The 21,142-nt window shown below is 36.5% G+C and overlaps 1 pseudogene; it reads right to left on the bottom strand.

The window, feature by feature from the left end:
* Positions 1 to 1,533: 1,533 nt before the first annotated feature.
* Positions 1,534 to 21,142, bottom strand: part of LOC102851313 — a 193,733-nt pseudogene continuing 174,124 nt past the window's right edge.

The following is a 21,142-nucleotide window of genomic DNA, read 5'->3' on the forward strand; positions in this document are numbered from 1 at the left end:
TAGGATAGGCTAATGGAATTTTACAATCTATTCTTTCAGTATTAAAGATAATGAAATTCTTTAAGCTTTTACGAGTAATTAGCTACAGGTGAATTACCCACCTAATAAGGATGATTTTTAAATTTTATGTAAACATTGCTTTAGGCAGCCTTCTTTTCTTTCCACACTCAAGTCGATGAAATTTTCATTTCCGGAGTTTGAGTATATTAATTAAAATTTCATACTTCTATGACCAATTCAACAATATCCTTAATTATTGTCATAGTATCTCTGCTCTTCATGAATACACATTTCTTAAATGACAAACAAAGACTTGCCACTGACAATTAATCAGGATGTCACGTCTTTTGTTTCCACCATAAACATTCCACAATTCCTTTGCAGAATGCATATTTTTATTCATTTGAAATACCAGCATTTCTAAGGGGAAAGCTGCTTAGCAGATTATAGAATTCTATCCACACAGTGAAGAACTTGACTACATCATCCCACTACACCTAATTATAAAAGATGAAGGTTTTAAAATTTGCATAATTGCAACTATTGGTAGGGGTCGGTAACATATTTGCATTATCTACTTATGCTCCATACCAATACTTTTAAGCACCACTTATTTTTAAAAAAGTCTGCTAAGTCTGATGCTTAGAGGTGTCAAAGCATCATAACCTGCAATATGGGCATGCCTTTGTGCACACATATTTCCAGGTTCTGGAGGATTTTTAGAATAAATTTTTAGGTTTTGGTACTTTTCATCCTCCAAAATTTGAAAATGAACAATCTTTCCATTCATAGCTGTATATGACAGGAGAAATGCATATTTCCTTCAAACTAAATGCCATTTTTCTCTTTTAAAGGTAATTATTTGAATTTCCAGAACTCATAAGAATATTTCTAAAGATGGTAAAGCCATGGAGAAAGTCCAAGATAGAGGTTGATCATATAAATGTGCCCTTTATACCCAATAATAAAAGAACATTTAGTTTTATTAAAAACATTTATTTAATAATTTTTGGTTATGATGTATGGGTTTTATATGTGTGTGCTCTAACCCCAAATTGTAAAAGTTTCCTATATACCATTAGAATCCTCCAAAGGTAGAATAGTGCTTGCATTTCAATCTACAAAAATATAAAAATGTTAATCACAAGATAAGTTTGACATTTTTTTCTGTATCACTTTCATCAACGTTGGTGAAAAATATTTAACATTCTCTAGAATAGTATCTCTGATGAGAGAGGACAGCTTTGAGCATTGAGACAAATGGTAGTTATATAGTTACTACTTCCTTTATGGTTTTAATTTGCTTACGATGCTTGGTTGATTTTGGGTTATTCGGTTGTTGGGGTTTTTTTTAGTTCATAGTTGTTTGCTTTGTTCGTTGTTTTTTTTTTTTGTTTGTTTGTTTACATGCAGTCTTGTTTTTCTACATTTTTTCTTTAAAACAAGCAGGTGCCTTCTTCTAGTTTTAGAACATACTTTTTTTTTTTTTAAAGAAAATGTAATTTCCATATTATTTTCAGACAAATATTTTCTTCAGCATTTTAAGGCATCAAGTCCTTCCATGGGCTTTGGTGGTGGTCGTGGGGCAGCACCTGCGGGTCTAAATCTATGTGGAGGTGTCCGGTCCTTTGGGGCTTCACGAGGACGATTCCTCACCACCTTGCTGTGAGTGGCACAACTCACACAGTCGTGCAGTTTCACACAGAGCTTTGGAAACACATAGACGTCAAAAACACTCGCTTTGCAAATGTCCCTGAAGGCAGCTGCCTCGACTATATTTCGGATTACGAACTTCTTAATTGCCTTGTCTTTGGGCATACACCGGGCGCAGTTTGTGCAGCGAGTAGACCCCCACGTGGCCCTTTTTCGCACGACCATTGTTTCACCTTTGTCACGTTGGAAGCGAGGGTCCGAGAGAGGAAGCCTCACTACAGTACATACTTTTTAATATTTTAGTGAAAATTTAAAGTATTTCAATAAATCCATTTAAAAATTTTAATGGTCCTCAGGACTTTGCTTTCATTCATATTATAGAGAGCAGCATTATTTCTTATATCCCTATTTTATTTTTCTTTGCTTACCTCTTTTTTTAACTTATTCTTAAGATTTTTAATTCCTTCCTACCGTTTGTCCTTAAAACTGAAATAATAAGTTTAGTCTTTTATTACGATACTCTAGAACTGTTCACTTTGTTTGCTATTTCCATTATGCCTAGAAGACCTGCGCAAAAGCAAGGAGTCCGTATTAGTTGAATACTGAGGAAATAAATACTATAGGCATTATTTTAAGGACAAATCATCTTTACCACAAAACAAATATCAAAGCAATGATCCATCATATTAACTAGATTATTAAGTTTCTGTCATGAAAGGGTTGTTCATAAAATATGATTTTAATTTTGAGAGGAGGAGGCAGGAAGCAATAGTGGGAAGCTATAGAATCTTGTTTACAAGCTTAAAAAAATAAGTCTAAGTCCAAGTTGCATTTCCAAGAGTTTTATAAAGAATTACTTGGAACCTAAAGTTCTTAGTCTGTAAAACAAGAGGATAATATCTACCTTTATTGGGTTCTTTATGAGAATTTAAAAAAATATGGGCAAAATATCTGAACCTTACACAGAAATACTATCATCTATCCAAGTATAGGAGCAAATGCTATTGTCATTTTTATTAGCAAATTCTTGAAATTGGTTTATTAATCACTCTTTCTATTTTCTAACTAATTTTTTAGGGTTTATGTAGAACTCTATACAATAGCAGCTTGGAGAAAATAATTTTTTCCTTAAAATAAAAGGATTATTTTCGCCCCCAGAGTATGAAAGTCCATGAGATGAATGCATTGACTACTTGGGACACTTCTGGTGCTCGTGGTATCCACACACTTAAGGATTCTCATGAGACAGAAAATCACTTGCTCAAGACTTGATTGGCCATTTTCCTGAAAGTCTAACAGAATTCAGAGGTAGTCCTCTGCCTGCAACTTGAAATTTCCTCCCTCATCAGTTCTCTAGCTCCTTGAAATCAGGCTTAGGGACCTCTTAGAGAAATATTACTGTGGGTGAAGGCAGAGAGATGAATCAGAAGAAAAAGATGATTTATGCCAACTGACGGTCTACAAATTTTAATTCAAACCAACACACATTGAAAAAAATAACAAAAAAATTTTCTAATATATAATAATTCACTATCTTTGACATGTATTTTTTTAAATTACTGGTGTAAGCCTTTAAAAAAACAGTCATTCAAAGAAATTAAAAAGAAGATATAAAACCAAATAGTATTGGACTTTTTTTTAAAGCTTAGAGCCAAAAAACACAGTTAATTGCTAAGTTGTCCTGATTCTTGACAACTCTATGTGTGTGAGACTCAGAGTGTGGTCTATAGGATTTTCAAAGATAGATGCTTTTGGCAGTAGATGGTGTAGTTGTTGTTATTATGTGCCATTGAGTCAGCTATGACTCACAGTGATCTTATGAACAATGGTTCTGAACTCTGTCCTACTCTAAGGCAACTTCACCATCTCTGAAATACCTGACCCTATTGCCACAGTCATTGTGTCAATCTATTTCTTTCAGGATCTTCCTCTCCTGTGCTTACCCTCCATCCTTCCAAGCTTGATGTTCTTTCTTCTCCAAGGACTAGCCCCTTTTGACAACATGCCCAAAGTAGATAATGAAATCTTTTATCTAAGTTTACTCTGGGAGGATTTACCATTTCAACCATTGTTTGCAGCTGAGCTCAATAAATATTTGCACTACACAAGACATTAGGCTATTTCCTTCAGAACTCAAAAATCACATTGCTTTTGCATCAGAATTGACTTCTTATAGAAGAGCCACTAGTAGGTTTTCAGAGACAGTACATTTTCATGGGAGAAGATTGTTCAGCTTTCTGCTGAAGAGCAGCTGGTGAATTCAAATAAACTGTTTTTGGGCTGACGGAATTCACTAAGACATCACAGTACCCTATTTTCGAAGACTTTTACAGAAGATATTTGGATACAGACTCATAAAGAAATGCTCAAAATCACTGGCAATAAGAGAGAGATGCAAATCAAAACCACAGTGAGATACCACATCATTCCAGCAGCAGTGCCAAAGTAACAGGACAGCAGGTAATAAAAATTGGAGAGGATGTGGAGAGATAGGAACTCTTATAGATACACTGTTGGTGGGATTGTAATGGTATAACCACTCTGGAAGGCAGTTTGACCTTTCCTCAGAAAGCTGAACATAGAAATTCTATATGACCCAGCTATTCCACTGCTTGGAATATGAAGAAAATGAGAACTGAGGCACAAACGGAGATTTATATACCTATGTTCACAGAAGTGTTATTCACTAGCACAAGAATATGGAAACAGCCCAAATGTCTAACCAACATACAATGTATTGAGAAATTATGATACATTAACATGAGGAATACTGTGCAGCATGCAGGAGCAATGATTTTGAAAATCACTAAGTTGAGAGGGTCTGGGGAGCATTATGCTGAGTGAGCTAATTCAGTTTCATAAGGACAAATACTGCATAAGACTCTAATTGTAGAAATAGAAAGATAACTATTAAAACGTGTATGAGGATCCAAAGAATTAGGATAAGAGCAGAGGGGTGAGGATGGGCAGAGAGTATTCATAGGGTTAACCAATTTGATGGATATAGGGAGGAGTGGATAAAGGAAATGGGTATAATCCATTGTGAAAAACAATGTAGATGAATTTTGTAAGTAAACCAGTATAATATAAAATTTTATTTAAAAAAATGATGGTGCCACAATTTAAATTTACATTTCCTGGGTTCTTGACCTATATTTGTTCCACTATGTGATATATAAACATATAATTGTGAGACAAAAACGTTCCATATACTTTAGCAATGTTGTGACTTAAGGCAGTTAGTCATTCAAGTGAAGTCTAGCTCAGATCCACCCTTGCCTGAAGACTCTATTGCCCTTTGTGTTGCCAGGCCTCCTGAGTCTTCTACATTAGAAAGAACTATTAACAGTTAAATTAAGGGTGCTCTGGTGGCCTAATGCTCAGGAGATGTGCTGTCAAACTGAAGACATACAGTTCAAATCCACCAGCTGCTCTGTGGGAGAAAGATGGCAATCTACTCCCGTGCAATGTACTGCCTCTGAAAACCCACTGTAGGGTCAACTATGGGTCAAAGCCAAGAACCACATGGAGGTTGAGGTAGTGGTTGTTGTTGTTATGTGCCATCAAGTCGCTTGCGACTCATAGCGACCCTATGTACAACAGGATGAAACTCTGCTCTTTCCTGTGCCAACCGCACTGTCTCTGATATATCCATCCCGATTAACCCACTCAATGAATCAATCTACCTCCTAGAGGGCCTTCCCCTCCTGAGCCTGCCCTCGACCCTACCCAGCATGATGTCCTTCTCCAAGGACCGGTCCCTCCTTACAACATGTCCAAAGTATACTAGATGAAGCCTCAGAATCCTTGCTTCCAAGGAGCTGCCTGGCTTAACCCTCTCCAGGATGAATCTGTTTGATTTCCTAGCAGTCCATGGTACCTTCAGTACTCTTCTCCAGCACTACAGCTCAAAGGCATCAATTCTCCTTCTATCCTCCCTAGTCATTGTCTAACTCCCTGATGCATAACAGGTGATTGCAAAGACCATGGCCTGTATCAGATGCATCTTAGTCCCTAGAGAGACACCATTGCTCTTCAGAACTTTGGAAAGGTCCCTAACAGCAGACTTTCCCATTACAATATCTTTTTAATTTCTTGCTGCTGGTGCCCAGAATGTTAACTGTGGAGCCAAGCAAATTAAAGCTGTGAACACTCTCAATCCCTTCACCATCCATCCTGATACTGCTAATTGGTCCAGTGGTGAGGATCTTTGTCTTCTTGACATTGAGCCTCAGTCCATACTGAAAGCTGCAGTCCTTGACCCTCTGCAGCAAGCACTTCAGGTCCTCCTCAGTTTCAGCAAGCAGGGTTGTGTCATCTGCATAACGCAGATTGTTGATAGATCTTCCACCAATCTTGACCCCACATTTCTTCTCATAGAGCCCAGCATCTTGGATTATCTATTCTGCATACAGGTTGAAAAGGTATGGAGACAGGACACATCCCTGTGTATGCCTTTCCCAATTTTGAACCATGCAGGGTTTCCTTGCTCTGTTCTGATGACTGCCTCTTGGTCCAAGTATAGGTTCCACATTAGCACGATCAAGGGTTCTGGGATTCCCATTCTTCTCAGAGTCAGCCACAGTTTGTTATGATCCACATAGTCAAATGCCTTTGCATAATCAATGAAACACAGATAGACATTTCTCTGCTACTCCCTGCTTTCAGCCTTAGCTAAACATCTAACATTAGCTACAATATCCTTAGTACCACAACCTCTTCTAAATCCAGCCTGGAATCCTGGTAGTTCTCTGCTGATGTGCTGTTCCAGTCGTTTTTGGATGATCTTCAGCAGAATCTTGCTTGCATGTGAAATCAATGATACTGTTTTATAGTTTCCACACTCTGTTGGGTCACCCTTTGAGGTAGAGGTAGAATTCTTCTTAAAGTATATTGTATACCAGGCTACTTAGCAAGAGGAGTAGCATTGGGTATTGGCTTAGGGGGCTCATAGCAACTGTGTTTTAGGGGGTTGTGAGATGAGTTTGACGTTGCAGTAGCTCATTGGTGCATAAAGTTTCTGGTTTTGGAAAAGGTCCTATTATGGGAATTTCTGAGTTCTGGTTCTGGGAAATGTCCTTATATAGGATTTTCTGAGTTGAGCTTCAACCTACATTTGTATTTTTAGGCTAACAGATGGTACACAACAACAACATTTAACAGTACAACATTGTGTCTGAGTATTGGATTCCAATTTCTTTGGCATGAGGAAGTTCCTAAGAGGAAATATTTCCATTTTAGTTTATATAAGAAAATGTGTCTTTCTTGGCCGGTTAATATTTTGTTAAGTATGTAAAGAATTGAGAGGAAAAAAACCAACTTGAAATGAGAGATAGTAGGGGAACAGAGCTTTTATTTCCACTATGACTCATGCTTTGTAGGGTAAGAATCCGGGGAAACCAGATGATTTTTTTTTTATGTACAAATGTTTAAGTGAAAGGCAATTTATTCAGTCACAATGCTGTATTTATAGTAAAAGAAATAACATTTGCTTGCAAATCAAATATGACGAAAAGATACATTTCCTCTAATTAGTATTGCTTGTGGTATATTGGCAATTCCCAATATATAATCTGAATTGCCACAGGAAGTGAGGTTGCTTTGGATGGCTCCTGGTGAAAGCATAGAATCATTTCATATCACACTTACAGGAAATATTGAGATCTTTTAACTCTTGTAATCCAAGTTCCTCTCATTTCTGCTCTCCTGAGGTATCTTCCAAGGCTAACATTTTCTGTAACTTGACCCTTCAGCACTTTCCAGGAAAGAAGGGTATCATTAGGCCTTGAATTTTATTGTTAATTCCCTCATATTAACACAGTGCTATTTAATCACTTTCAGCTTTTCATCTATAGAAGGGAAAAGAATTATATAAGTAAAATCTCCTTTATCTAAAAGTAGACCATTACCTTTAAATATAATTCAATCCATGTTCATATTTTTCTGAGTAGGCAGAGATATAAACTATCTTTCTATTCTTTAAAATCAATAGTTAGGTATGATTGAATTCCTTTTGCAGTTATTAAAAACCTTACATTTCTGAGTCTCTGGGATAAAATTTGTTTTAAAAATAAAAGTAAGTGTAGGCTTGTGTGAGTACATATATATATATATATGTGAGCATCCTGCATGTGTGGTTTATTTCCTGTCATATCTTATTTTTTGTGTTAATGATACTGTATGACTCTGCATGACTATCTCTTTTTCACTATAGATTTGCTGGTTTTTGAACTCTTGACAAATTTGGTGACACTGTGGCTGATCCACTTTATCCCTGCTTTGTTTGGGCCTGGTCTTGCTTGCTAAGGCACCACTTCCCCATTTTCATTGACTTCAGGGAAAGGTTCATTAGGCCTGATCTCTCTCAGTCATTTTTCTTTCTCTCCTTTCTTCTTGACTTCTCTACACTGGACTCTAGGCCTCTTTATTCCTCAGGTCCCCTGTAGGTTAAGCCTCAGCTCTTATCCTCTCTTCTGTTTAACTCTCAGTCAGCAATAGCATCTGTATTTTGTAACTCTCCATATGAATAAATAAAAGCAGGTACCAACCTCCCAAATCTCCAGGTCTGGCCAGACAAACAGCTTGAGATGTAGCTGTCGTCACAGTTTCATATCACCTTCGGGCAAAAGCTCTGCAGTGTCATTGAGTTGCGTCTGGCTGTAGCTCTAAGTCCTCAGTGTTTAAGTATGCTAGATTCTTACCGAGTCTCTGCTTAACCCACAAGTAATTAAAACCCAAGGAAAGCAAATAATGAACACACATAACAAATGAAAGTAGAAAAAATGGTTGTATCTGTCTATGGGATAATTAAGGATGTCTGTGGAGATCTTCCTGTGTGGAGAGCTTTGCAGATGTTCTGGTTGACTGTCAGTTCAGGGTCTGCACTATTGTGAGCACTTGGGAAGATTTGCTAAGACTTCCTATTTCTCACTATATATAGCTGTAATTTTTGTTCTTTTTGATGTTCTGAATTATTAATTTAGTATGCACCTTTGAAATTATTCTAAACTTATTACTGTTCAAAAAAATAAACCTCATGGTGAGGAAGACTAGTTATCCAGCTATTCTATAAGTTTTTAATATCATCAGTTCATACACATTATTTGTCAGTCTAGATACAAAGGTGTGCCTAATCCAGTCCATGGTCTTCTCAATTACTTGTTATACTTCAGAGAGCTGGACAATGACGAAGGATGACAGAAGAAAAATAAATGCCCTCGAGTTGTGGTGCTGGAGAATCTTGAACATACCATGGACTGCCAGGAAAACAAATCAGTCTGTCTTGGAGAGGGTGAAACCAAGTCTCTCCTTAGAGGCTAGGATTTTGAAGCTCTGCCTCACTTACTTTGGGCACATGGCCAGGAGAAATTGTTCCTTGGAGAAGGACATCATGCTCAGAAGGGTGGATGGACAGCGCAGGAGAGGAAGAACCTAGATGAGATGGATTGATATGGTAACTGGGTCAAAGGGGGTTAGTGTGTCGGAATTAGTGAGACTGGCTCAGGACAGGGCAGGCTTCAGAGCTGCTTTAGATAGGTAGCTATATATCGCAGGCACATAACAACAATAACACATTATGACAGGTTTGGAAGAAGGAGTGGCATTCACTTCCTAAATAACATACCTCTGGAGACTCTATGAACTTTGATAAATGTCGATAGTTGTAGAGGCACTTCAGGCCTTTTGTTCATAGGTCACTATGAGTCATGCTAGACTCGAAGGCAATCAAAACAATAACATTTTTCTTGCTTGATATGTTTCTTACTCTGTCAAGTTACTTAATTATTGTTTTCTTATTTTTTTATTCCTTTCCTTTCCTGACTTCTCCTCAACTCTCTGCTCCCTTAATGGAGCATTTTAATAATTATCTTTTAACTTAATAAAAAAATGTATAAGCTCATGTGAATGATTTATTGTATTTAACATAAATGATGTTGTTAAATGATGTGTTTTCTTCTTTTGCCTATTACATTTAAGAGAAAAAAAAAACCAGCTTGATTTTAATGGTACTCACAGGAGGATATTGCCCGTCCTTCTCCTGTGGAGCAGTCTGTGGCTTCGAACCGCTTGCCTGTTGTTAGGTGCCATCAAGTCAACTATGACTCATAGAGACCTTTTGAACAACAAATCTGAACTTTATCTAGCACCCTTCTCATGATCTTTCATAGTGACGCATGAACAAAAGATCTGAACCCTGCTCTATTCTGTGCCATCATCACACTGCCTAATACACAAGAGCCCATTACAGCAGTCACTGTGTAAATCCACCTGGCTGAGGGTCTTTCTCTCCTTCGCTAACCTTCCACCTTTCCCATGATAATGTCCTTCGCTAAGGAATAGCCCCTCCTAGCAACATGCCCAAAGTATGTGAGGTGAAGCCTCTTCATTCTTGCCTCCAAAGAGCATTGCGGCTGCACTCTCTCCAAGACATATCTGTTTGTTCTCCTGGCCGTCCATGGGATGTTCAGTGCTCTAACACCAGACAGCTCAGAAGCATCAATTCTTTTGTTGTCATCCTTACTTATTGAACAGCCCTCAGATGTATAACAAGTAATCAGAAAGATGATGGCCTGAATCAGACCCACCTAGTCTTCAAACTGACATCATTATTCCTCAGTAATTTGAAGAGATGCCTAACTGCAGATTTTCCAAGTGCAATGTGTCTCCTTATTTCCTGACTGTTGGTACCAAAGGTGCTGATCCAAGCAAGATGAAGCTGTTGACAGTTTCAATCTCTTCTCCATCCATCATGGCATAGCCTATTGGTCCAGTGGTAAGATTCTTTGTTTTCTTGACATTGAAATGCTGCATTCCTTGATCTTTCACATGTGTTTCAAGTCCTCCTCACTTTCAGCAAGCAAGATTGTGCATTCTAGTCATAGAATCCAGTTTCTCAGATAATTTGTTAAGCATACAGATTCAATAGATAAAGAGAGAGAATACAACCCTGATGCACTCGCTTCTCAATTTTAAACCATGCTCTGTTCCCTTGCTCTGTTCACACAACAGCCTCCTGGTCCAGGTATAGGCTCTAGCTTGGAGCAGTTGGATTATGGAGGATAAGTGGTTTTTATTTACTTGAATGTTGAGATTAAATTGTTTGAGAATTTTTCAGTTTGTTAGCTATGAAGTGTAAGCTGATTGGCTGTTTCTGGATTAATTAACCATCAGCTGTGGGCTGGAAACCTCCTGGTTAAGCAATCAGGACCTGTTGGGCAGCCCTTTGTACTTAAAAGTTGGTCGACTCCCGCCTGAGAGTGAGTCCCCAGCTTGGAGTAGTTGCATTCCGGAGGGTAAGTGTTTTTAATTTACTTGAAAGCTGAGTGTAAACTGTTTGAGATTGTGGGGTTGTGTTGTTGTTGTTTTAGTTGGTTTTTTTGGTCTGTTTTGTTAACAATCAAGTGTAAACTAATTGGCTGTTTCTGATTTTGTTAACAATCAGCTGTAGGCTGGAAGCCTCTTGTTTAAGCAATCAGGACCTGGTGATAGTTGTTAGTAGCCATTAAACTCTTTATGACCTTGTCTATAACAGAATGAAACATTGCCTGGGCCTTCACCCTTGTGATGATCATTGATGTGTTTGTGTCCATTGAGGAGGTTACTGAGTCAATTCATTTCAGTGAGGATTATCCTCATTTTGGTTCTCTACTTCACCAAATATAATATCCCTTCCTAGCTTGTGGTCAGTGACTTTGACTGCTGTCCAATACACATGGTGTCTGAAATGTTTTTTATGAATAGAAGAAACACAAACTCTCTGAAGGTTTTTTGTTTGTCTGTTTTGCTTGCTGTTAGGTTTTTGGCTTTCCTTGCTGTGGGGTATGGTGATATGGCACACCTAACAATGCAGTTAAAAAATGCAGACAGAGAAAGAGTATCATGAAAATCACGTTATTTACAAGAAAAAACAATAAGGTTTAGGTGCTTTAGATTCAAATATATTGTATAGCAGTATAGTTTGTAGGCTTACATCTGATCATATTATCTGGGTGTTGTTCTTGGCTCTGTCACTTAACAGTTAAAACTGTTATGTCACTGCTATTGTATAACATTAGATAAGACTTAACCTTTACGGATAAGCTTTTTCATCTGTATTATGGACTTTTTTTTTAACTTGCTCAGACATGCTAGATTAAATTGGAATGGTAAACCACTTCCAAATATCAAGAGTTTAAAAAATCACAGAAGGTATTTTTTACTCACATTATATGTTCATCAAGGATTGGCTAGGGCAGCCCCCTGTAATATTTTCACCTACAAAACAGAGACTAGTGGATTGGCCACAGCATAAAACATTTCTGGTTAGTGAATTAAAGGGAAAAGAGTTTTGGAATTTCACACAGAGAATTGAATCCTCATCACACAGAAAACAGCCACACTTCTGTCCACAAGCTCTTGGTCATAACTGGTCAGATAGTCCTACACAATCATAGAACACCAGAGAAGAAACCCTTATTATGTGCCTAGATATTAGATGTTGTTATCGTTATGTGTTCTTAAGTTGGAAAATATTCTACCTTCCAGGGGGTTTTCAGAGGCTATAAATCTCATGGGAGAAAATTTCCCATCTTTCTCTTGTGGAGCAGATGGTGGCCTTGAATGTTGTACCTTTGGGTTGGCAGCACAACTCCTTACCATTAGGAACACCAGTGTTCCCTCCAGAAGTTGGATAGCTCAAAGACAGTCTCAATCACTGCAATATACCTCATGTAGCTGTTGTAGGGGAGCTCTGGTGGCCTGGTGGCCTGGTGGCAAGAAGCTGCCCTGCAATCCTGAAGGCACACAGCTTGAGACTACCAGTGAGAGAAGGAGTGGCAGTCTGTTACCATGTAATTAATTTCCTCTGAAAACTCACCAGAGGGACAGCTTGTGGATTGGTTCTGACTCTGCAGTACACAGCAACAACATGGATTCTTTTATATTAAGTGACTATTACATAGTACCTGTTGTTGTTGTGGGGTACTATTGAGTTGAGCATGACTCATAGGAAGTTTATAAACAACTTATCTGAACACTGTCCTATCCTCTGTAATATTCACCATCTCAGACACTCAAGCAAATTGTCCGTCACCATGTGAATATACCTGGTTGAGTGTCTTCCTATCTTTTGCTAACCCTCCACCATTCTAAGTATGATATCCTATCCTCGCAACATGCCCAAAGTATGTGAGTTCCATTATCTTTGCCTCCAAGGACCACTCTGGCTGCACCTTTTTTCAAGATTATTTGTTTGGGTTTTTTGTTTGTTTGCTTGCTTTTGGCAGCTAATGGAATATTCAGCATTCTTTTCCTACCCTACAGTTCAACAGAATCAATTCTTCTTTTGTTATTCTTAGTCATTGTCCAGCTCTCAGGTGCATAACAAATGACTGAAAAGATCATGCCTTGAATCAGAAGCACTTGTGTCCGCAAGCTGATATCATCACTTCTCAATAATTTGGAGAGGTCATTGACTTCAGACTTTCCAAGTGCAATACGTCTCTTGATCGCCGTACTATTAATAATACCAAGTGTGTTGATTGTGGATCCAAGTAAGATGAAGTTATTGGCAGTCTCAATCCTTCCTCTGTCTACCATGATGTTGCCTATTGGTCCAATGCTGAGGATTTTTGTTTTCTTGAAGTTGAGGTGGAATTCATATTTGAAAGCTTCAGTGTGTAACCTTCTGCAGCAAATGCTTCAACTCTTCTGCACTTTCAGCAAGCAAGGTTGTATCATCTGCATAACAAAGGTTATTGATGATTCTTCCTCCAATCCTAATTACATGGTGCTTAGAATTTAGTAAACCTACAATAAATTACTAGTTATTGTTTAATTGATCAGAGAGCTGGACAATGAGGATGACAGAAGAAGAATTGATGCCTTCAAACTGTGGTGCTAGAGAAGAGTCTTGAACATTCCATGGGCCACTAAGAAAACAAATAGGCTGTCTTGGAGAGGGTGAAACCAAGTTTCTCCTTGCAGGTTAAGATTTTGAAACTCCATCTCACATACTTTGGACACATAACCAGGAGAGATTAATTGATGCAGTAAAGAGGGAAATGGGGGTTGGTGTGTCCGAATCCGTGAGATTGGCTCAGGACAGGGCCAGGTTCAGAGCTGCTGTACATAGGATCTCTATGAGTTGCAGGTGACTTGACAACACATAACAACAACAACATTGTTTTATGCTGTTGTGGAGTTATGCTGCAAGCCCTAAGTCAGGGAGTTTGAATCCACCAACAACTTCATGAGACAAAGATGAGCAATCTCTTCCTATGGATTTACAGCCTCTGAAAACCTACCAGAGAGTCAGCTATGGATGACTTTTGACGTGACAGTGATGAGTGAGTACTGAGTAAGGGATACATGTTTTTATGTTTTCTCAATACTCCTCACAATACTGTGTTCACTTACTTCCAAATATCTTTTCCATTATACTCTCTGAAAAATACACATGTAACACATTCTTGAAGTTTGAAATTTGCAGTATATTTATTCTTAATCTATTTCTCCATTTGCCTATTCTACCTTTGTAACTATAACTTAGTGATCATAGGTTGATAAATAACAAATAAAAAGCGAGTCTATCCTAGGGAAACTGGACAGACATGGCTTAGTGGTAAGAAGTTGTGCTGCTAAACCAAAGGTATGTGGTTCAAATTTACTAGCTTCTCTAAGGGGAAAAGATGGACATTCTCCTCCCATATGATTTACTACCTCTGAAAACTCTAAGGATCCGCTAGGAGTCAGTTTTGACTCAAAGGTACACAATAACAGCAACATCAATTCTATCCATCTACAATGTCGTCAACAAACTTGTGTATTGTTTTAATATCTTCTTAAGGTTTTGAATATCCACAAAAAAGGGCCCTAAGAAGATATTAAAACAAGCTGTCATTTATTGCTGAAATAGACATTGCAGAGTGTCTGCTCCAGTTACCTTGAGACTATCAATATTATTTTTACTTGTTGTCTCCTTTTCACTATTACAGATGTGCTGATTTGGGTAATAATTTTATTTATATGGTAATATTTTATTTGCATAATTTATAAATCTTTGAGCCAAATGTCACTATGACCAATAGAGCAAGTTTTGGTTATAAAGCCAGAATGAGAAATGGGGGTCATAGCTTTTGGTCATGAGAATAGCACAGGACTCAGCAATATTACATTCTTGAAAATTACAACTTGAAGGCACCTTACAATAATAACCACAACATGGTCCTTTTACTCCATAGAGGATGAGGTAACCAGATTGTCTTAATTTTTGAGAGTTTTCTGATTTTGTTTCTGAGATATCCTAAGCCTTGTATTTTCTTTGTTCTCCTTCTCAATTCCCTCCCTTCTCCAGCTAGTAAATGTTTTCTTTGTGTTTGTAGCATAACAAGGGAATACTCCATGTTGTACTAAAATTATTTATTTACGTGTCTATCTCCATCGCAAAGCTACGAGGCCCTTGCACACAGGGATCTCATTTCATTCCTCTTTGTATCCCCAGGAACCTTCAGAGTCCTGACACACGGTAGGCAATCAATGTTTGTTGCACGGATGAATGCAATCCTAGAAATGTAATACCTTAATTAAGGGGGCCAAATCTTTAGTGGGTTGGGAAGTGAGTCTTTCAGGCATTGTGGCAAGACAGCTGGAGGAAGTAAGTATTTCAGCATTGTCTGACATTTACATGCCAATCAACTCTCTCGTTTACATTTGAATCCTGGGTCTAATTGATCTGTGCATGCGTAGTCTTAGATTGTAAGAATTACAGTATTTTAATATTATACGAGATCTTTTAATGTTCTAAAAACACATATACTTTTTTAAAAAACTTAGTAAAGCTAGAATTGACTCAGTGATTGGGGTAATGGGGATAGGTACATCTGAGAAAATGAAATTAGCTCAAGATAGAGTAGGGTTCAGATAACACATAACAACAAGTAGACGAAAATAGTTCAGGACCTTTATAACTGGCGTTTTCTTCTTTGTTCTTTCTTTCTTTCTTTTTTTTAAATGGAAAGACAAAACCAAAAATCTCCTACCCCTAAAACTGACAGAATTTTATCTTTCCCCCAGACTTTCTCATATCTATCTAGGTGGCGAGTAGTAAAACATAAAAGAAACTAAAAATTTGCAAGATACTTTCATAGTCTTTTGGTTAGCAACATGTAACTATCATTGGGATGTACTTTATACTATATACCCTTTCCTTCCCACCCTGGAATTTTCATGATTGCATTAGCCTCCTAAATGGCTTCCCTGCCATTCTGTGTCACTTCCAATCCATACATTGTACTGTCATTGGCCAGTTCAAATATGATGAAATCATATCATATTCCTCTTTAAATTTTATCAGTTAAGAAGGATCTTTATTATTTAAAAATTATACGACAGTATGGATTATTTAAAGTCAAAATCTATCTCCATTGAGGCTTAATTTAGCTTTTCAGATCCAAGTCCCATTTGTTTTGTCCTACGATTACCCTTCAATTACACATTTCCAGAATGTACTGTGCATTTTCACAATATTGTATATTTAAATAATACCCTGTGTGTCTTCACTTTATCCCTTTGTGGAAAAGAACAAACACTTTAGTTTTTCAAATCTCATATGTTACACTATTCTTCCATATTATTTCAATAGATTTTTATTTGGCTTTAACATTAAAATCTCTAATGAATCTTAAGTTCCTTAATAAGAACCTACAGATCTTACATCAGTACATCTGTTATTGTTGTTCTGTGCTATCGAGTTAGAACCAAGCCATTACTGACCCTCCAGTAGGTTTTCAGAGACAGTAAATCACACAGGGGGATTTTCCCCACTCTTTTCCTGTGGAGCTGCTGGTAGATTCAAACTGTGTGCCTTTAAGATTTTTGCACAGCTTCTTAACACTTCTGCATATTGTAGTTACTGATCTCCAACATTTAATTAATTATAGAATTATAGTTTCAATTCTGAACAAAACAGTTTTTAGAAACTAAATCATTTTTTTCAGTGAGCTATACTTTTCACCAGTTTTCTCTTAAATTACTTCACTATGATCCATAATTATAGCCTGAAAATCTTTCCAGTTTCTTAATTTTATTTTGATACATTAACTGTTATAAAATCAATAAAGATATGTGATTTATTCCTTTTAAGAAATACACTTTAGAAAAATATTTTGGGAGATACCTATAATGACCACAAATCCTCAATTGTTAATATTGGTTAAAAGGAAATTGTGTATAGTGTTGCATACTGCTTCCAATAGTGACATCTGGTGGCTCAAACATAATACTACATTAATCTATCCATTTTAACCTTAAGATTTTTTCCTATTTTAGTAGGAGAGAGGCCTTTGTTCTTATAAATTCACCCCATTCATCTTTAATATTTATTAATATTTCAGGAAATTGATATATTTTCCAATGTGCACAATATTCAGTTCATATTTCCTGTTCAGTAACTGTAGTCTAACTGCAGATATGACTTTTTTCATAATGAAAGGAATGGAAGTTGAAAAAAATACATCAATAGCTCCGGTAATGCTTACCACTTTAGCCTTGTACTCAATCCTCTCTGAAAATGACTGGTCTTTTACATTGTTTGAATCATTATCTCTTCTTTGTATTAAGTGTTGATCATTGTGGTGAGAGAAAGAATGGAAAACTTAAGTATTGGCCCAACCCAACTATGACTGACTTTTATGTCCCTGAACCAGTCCTTCAATTCCTTTTACCTTATTTTGATCATCTGAGAGATTTAGACTAGAATTCTACCATCTTGAAAAGTCTTACAAAAATTAAGACTTAAAAAGCAGTAATGACTAATCACAATGAAATATATAATTCTCCTCTGATGCTTTATTTTGGTGCATAGAGAGCTTGGAAGCAGGAGTGGCATCCACTTCTGAAATAGCTTGCCTCTGGAAACCCTATGAACCTGGAGAAAGGATGGAAGTTATACAAGCGCTCAGGTCTTTCATTCATAGGGTTGCTATGAGTCACTTATGACTCGATGGCACTTAAAAACAAAAACAACACTTCTTTATATTGTGTATTCTGAATTTTGTATTCATATAGCATCCACTATCAAAGCTTCCAATAAGTAAACTCAGGATTCATGGGATTACTCAAAAGGACCCAAAGCAACTTCAGTAACACTTGTAAATAAATTAGAAACAGCATAGGTGCATTCCTTACACTGAAGAATTGACTAAATGTGCTGGGCTCTATTCCATTATCTTTGATTTCCAAAGGATGTTAGAGACCAGATTCCTCAGAATAATCTGGACACTTTTAAAATATGTATCTCTCAAGCTGTCTAATAAACCAATGAAAGAGAATAGATTAGAAGCCATACTTTTAATACATTCTTGCTGATGATATGGTTGTTTGGGTTTGTGTATTGCTTATTCTCTCAACTGAATAGTCTCCCAGATTCAGATAGAAAGGGATATGGATGTCCATCTAGATGATGAAAGATTCAGACTTGCAAATATCTGCAGGTTCTAGGGAAAGAAGTTTATTTTTTCTTTTTTAAATAAATGGCCAGGTAGATATAAAGGGCAATTCAAGAGAATATGTCCCACATAAAGTAGGCAGTCTTTGTCTTTAATTAGATGAATACTTGTTGCCAGGAAGGAAAGCTATCTATGATTGCTTTATGTTTTGTGAAGTTGTTATGATTGTTAATCATCATCAAGTCAACTATTACTCATAACGTCCCTCTAAACAATAGACCTGATGCCCTATCCTTTGCCGTCCTCACCGTCTATGACACAGTTGAGCCCATTGTGAAGTCACTGTGACAATTCATCTTCTTGAGTGTCTTCCTCTCTATCACCGACCCTGTACCTTCCCTAGCATGATGTCATTTTCCAAGGACTGGTCCTGTCTAACAACGTCTAAAGTGTTAGACAACTTTTTATAGTCCTTGCCTCCAAGGAACACGCTCGTTGCATTTCCTTCAACACAGATTCACTTGATCTTTTGACAGTCTATAGCCAGAAGAGCCAGAACTTTACACAATTCAAAGACATATATTCTACTTTAGTCGTCCTTAGTAGTTGTCTAACTTTCAGACGAAATCTAGGTAAAAAGCAAAGAAGAATAACATGGCTTGGATTAGGAGCACCTTCATCATTAAATTGATTCTTGGTTCTTTAGCACTTTTGTGGGTTCTTTGACAGCAGATTTCCCAAATTTAATATGTCTTTTGATTTCTTGACTACTGCTACCATGAATGCTGATTGTGCATCAACTTAAAATGAAATGCATGTTGAAGGCTTTCTCTGATGTTTGTCAGTATGTGTTTCAAGTCTTTTCACTTTCTGCAATTAATATTGTATCGATTACATAAAGCAGGTCTTCCTTCAACACTTATGCCATATTCTTGTTCATAAGTCTAGCTTCTTGATTTGAACTGGTAAGATACGGATTGAATAGATATGAAGAAAAGATACATTCTGATGCATAACTTTCCTATTTTAAACCATCTCATGTTCCTTTTTTTTCTGTTCATACAATTGCTTTGTGGTCTATGTATAGGTTTTGCATGAAGACAAGTATTCTGGATTTCCCATTCTTCTCCATGCTAGTCATAATTTGTTATGACTCACACAACCTAACACCTTTTCAGAGTCAATAACACACAAGTAAATATCTTTCTGGTATTCTCTGCTTTGAGCCAGGATCTATCTGAAATCCACAGTGATATTCTTCATTCTTAAGAATGAAGAATGAACCCATTCTTAAGAATGAACCTATTCTTAAGAATGAACCCATCTTAAGTTTCAGAAAGTTCCCTTAAGTACTGTTCCAGCTATTTTAAAATAATCTTTAGAAAGATTTAACTTGCATTTAATATTAACAATATTGTTTAAAAATTTCTAGATTCTGTTGAATCATCTTTTTTAAAAAAAAAAAAGGAGCAAAAGTGAACAAATTCAAGATTTAAGTTTTAATATTGAAGTATTCTAAGGGCAAAATCTTAAATTATGTAGGGAGATTGAAAAGAAAATAGAAGGAATACACAGTCACAGTGTACAGAAAAGAGTTTGTCTATATGGAACCATTTCAGGAAGTTGCATATGATAAAAAACCAATAAAAAAAGGAGGAAGATGTTCAAGTAGCACTGAAGGCATTGTCTGGTGCTGAGGTCCCATGAGTTTATATACATATGCCTCTAGTGGAGTTTGCATCCCATCCAAATCCTCCCTCCTTAATACAATAATTACTTCTGTACAAAATAAACAACTAATTATTGGCTAGAGAAAACATCTGAATGATAGACTTTAGACACTCAAATAGGTAATATTATGAAACATATGTCCACCTTCTTTCATTCAACAAATTAACATCATTCATTAGATTCTTTTAGCTAAAATAGGTGGGGATAAAGAACACTGCTGATAATATTTTTGTTAATGAATGAATGATATGCCGCTAGCCATTGCATATAAATTTAAATGCTGAAATATTATTACTTATTCATTGTTGATTGCCAATTGTTTCTCAATATTTCCCTGTGTAAAAGCAACTATTGGATTTTAAGTGAGAGCAAGATTCAGAGTTGGGGTGGGGGAGAGACATATTCTTTATAAGAAAAGAAAAAAAGAATCCATACCGTAATCTTGTGAGCCTAGATTCTAAGGCACCATGAGAGGAGTCCTGGAGGGGAAGTATTAAAGTATAATTTTCTAAACAAAAGCTCAAAAATGCTTCATTTTTAACTTACTGCTATAAAAACAAAGATAGTCATCTTAGCCAACTAGATTTATATTTTCTTGTTTTCGCTTGTTTTTATTTGGTCATGGCAAATAGTAGAATGGATGCTGTCTATGATAGGAAAACACCTCAAGACCTCTGCAGAAAAAAAGAAAAAGAATATTATTCTGACAAAAAATTCAATAGAGTAGTATTAAGATTAAGACACTCCATAGCACTATCCATTATGGCCACATATTTGAATTCGTCTTCTAAAGGAACTTTGGGATTTATCTCCACCTGGAACACATCCAAAAGCCACTATTTCTGAATGTATGACATATCACCAGGATTCATATCATTGTAAAATGATATGACTCAATTAATTTGAATGACGATAAAATATATCTAAATTTTATGTCCTACAATAAGGATCACTTATATGACACATTAGTAAAATTTATAGAAGTGGTGATTTATTAAACATTGGCTATGACCAAGGACTTACACGAGATGTTGTAGAAAGAATAAATACAAGATCAATTCAACTTCAGAACAACTTAATCTCTGCATAAATAAAGTACATGCACAAAAATACTTCAAAATAAGGTGAGATTTTGAATAAATCATGTATTTTGTTTTAATGAGAGAACTTAGTTCATTGAGTTTTAAGTAAAGAAAGAAGTAAGGAATCAGAGTCCAATAGGGAAAAAAAAGAAATAAGCTATTTTAATGTGTTAGCATTACAAACTGACTTTGGATCTTTTTTGTTAATTTAACTCTTTATTTATTCAACAAACATTTTCAAAGTGTTACTCT

The sequence above is a fragment of the Elephantulus edwardii genome, unplaced genomic scaffold (assembly GCF_000299155.1).
Source record: "Elephantulus edwardii isolate Elephantulus edwardi_28Jun2011 unplaced genomic scaffold, EleEdw1.0 scaffold00003, whole genome shotgun sequence".
NCBI classification, from domain to species: domain Eukaryota; kingdom Metazoa; phylum Chordata; class Mammalia; order Macroscelidea; family Macroscelididae; genus Elephantulus; species Elephantulus edwardii.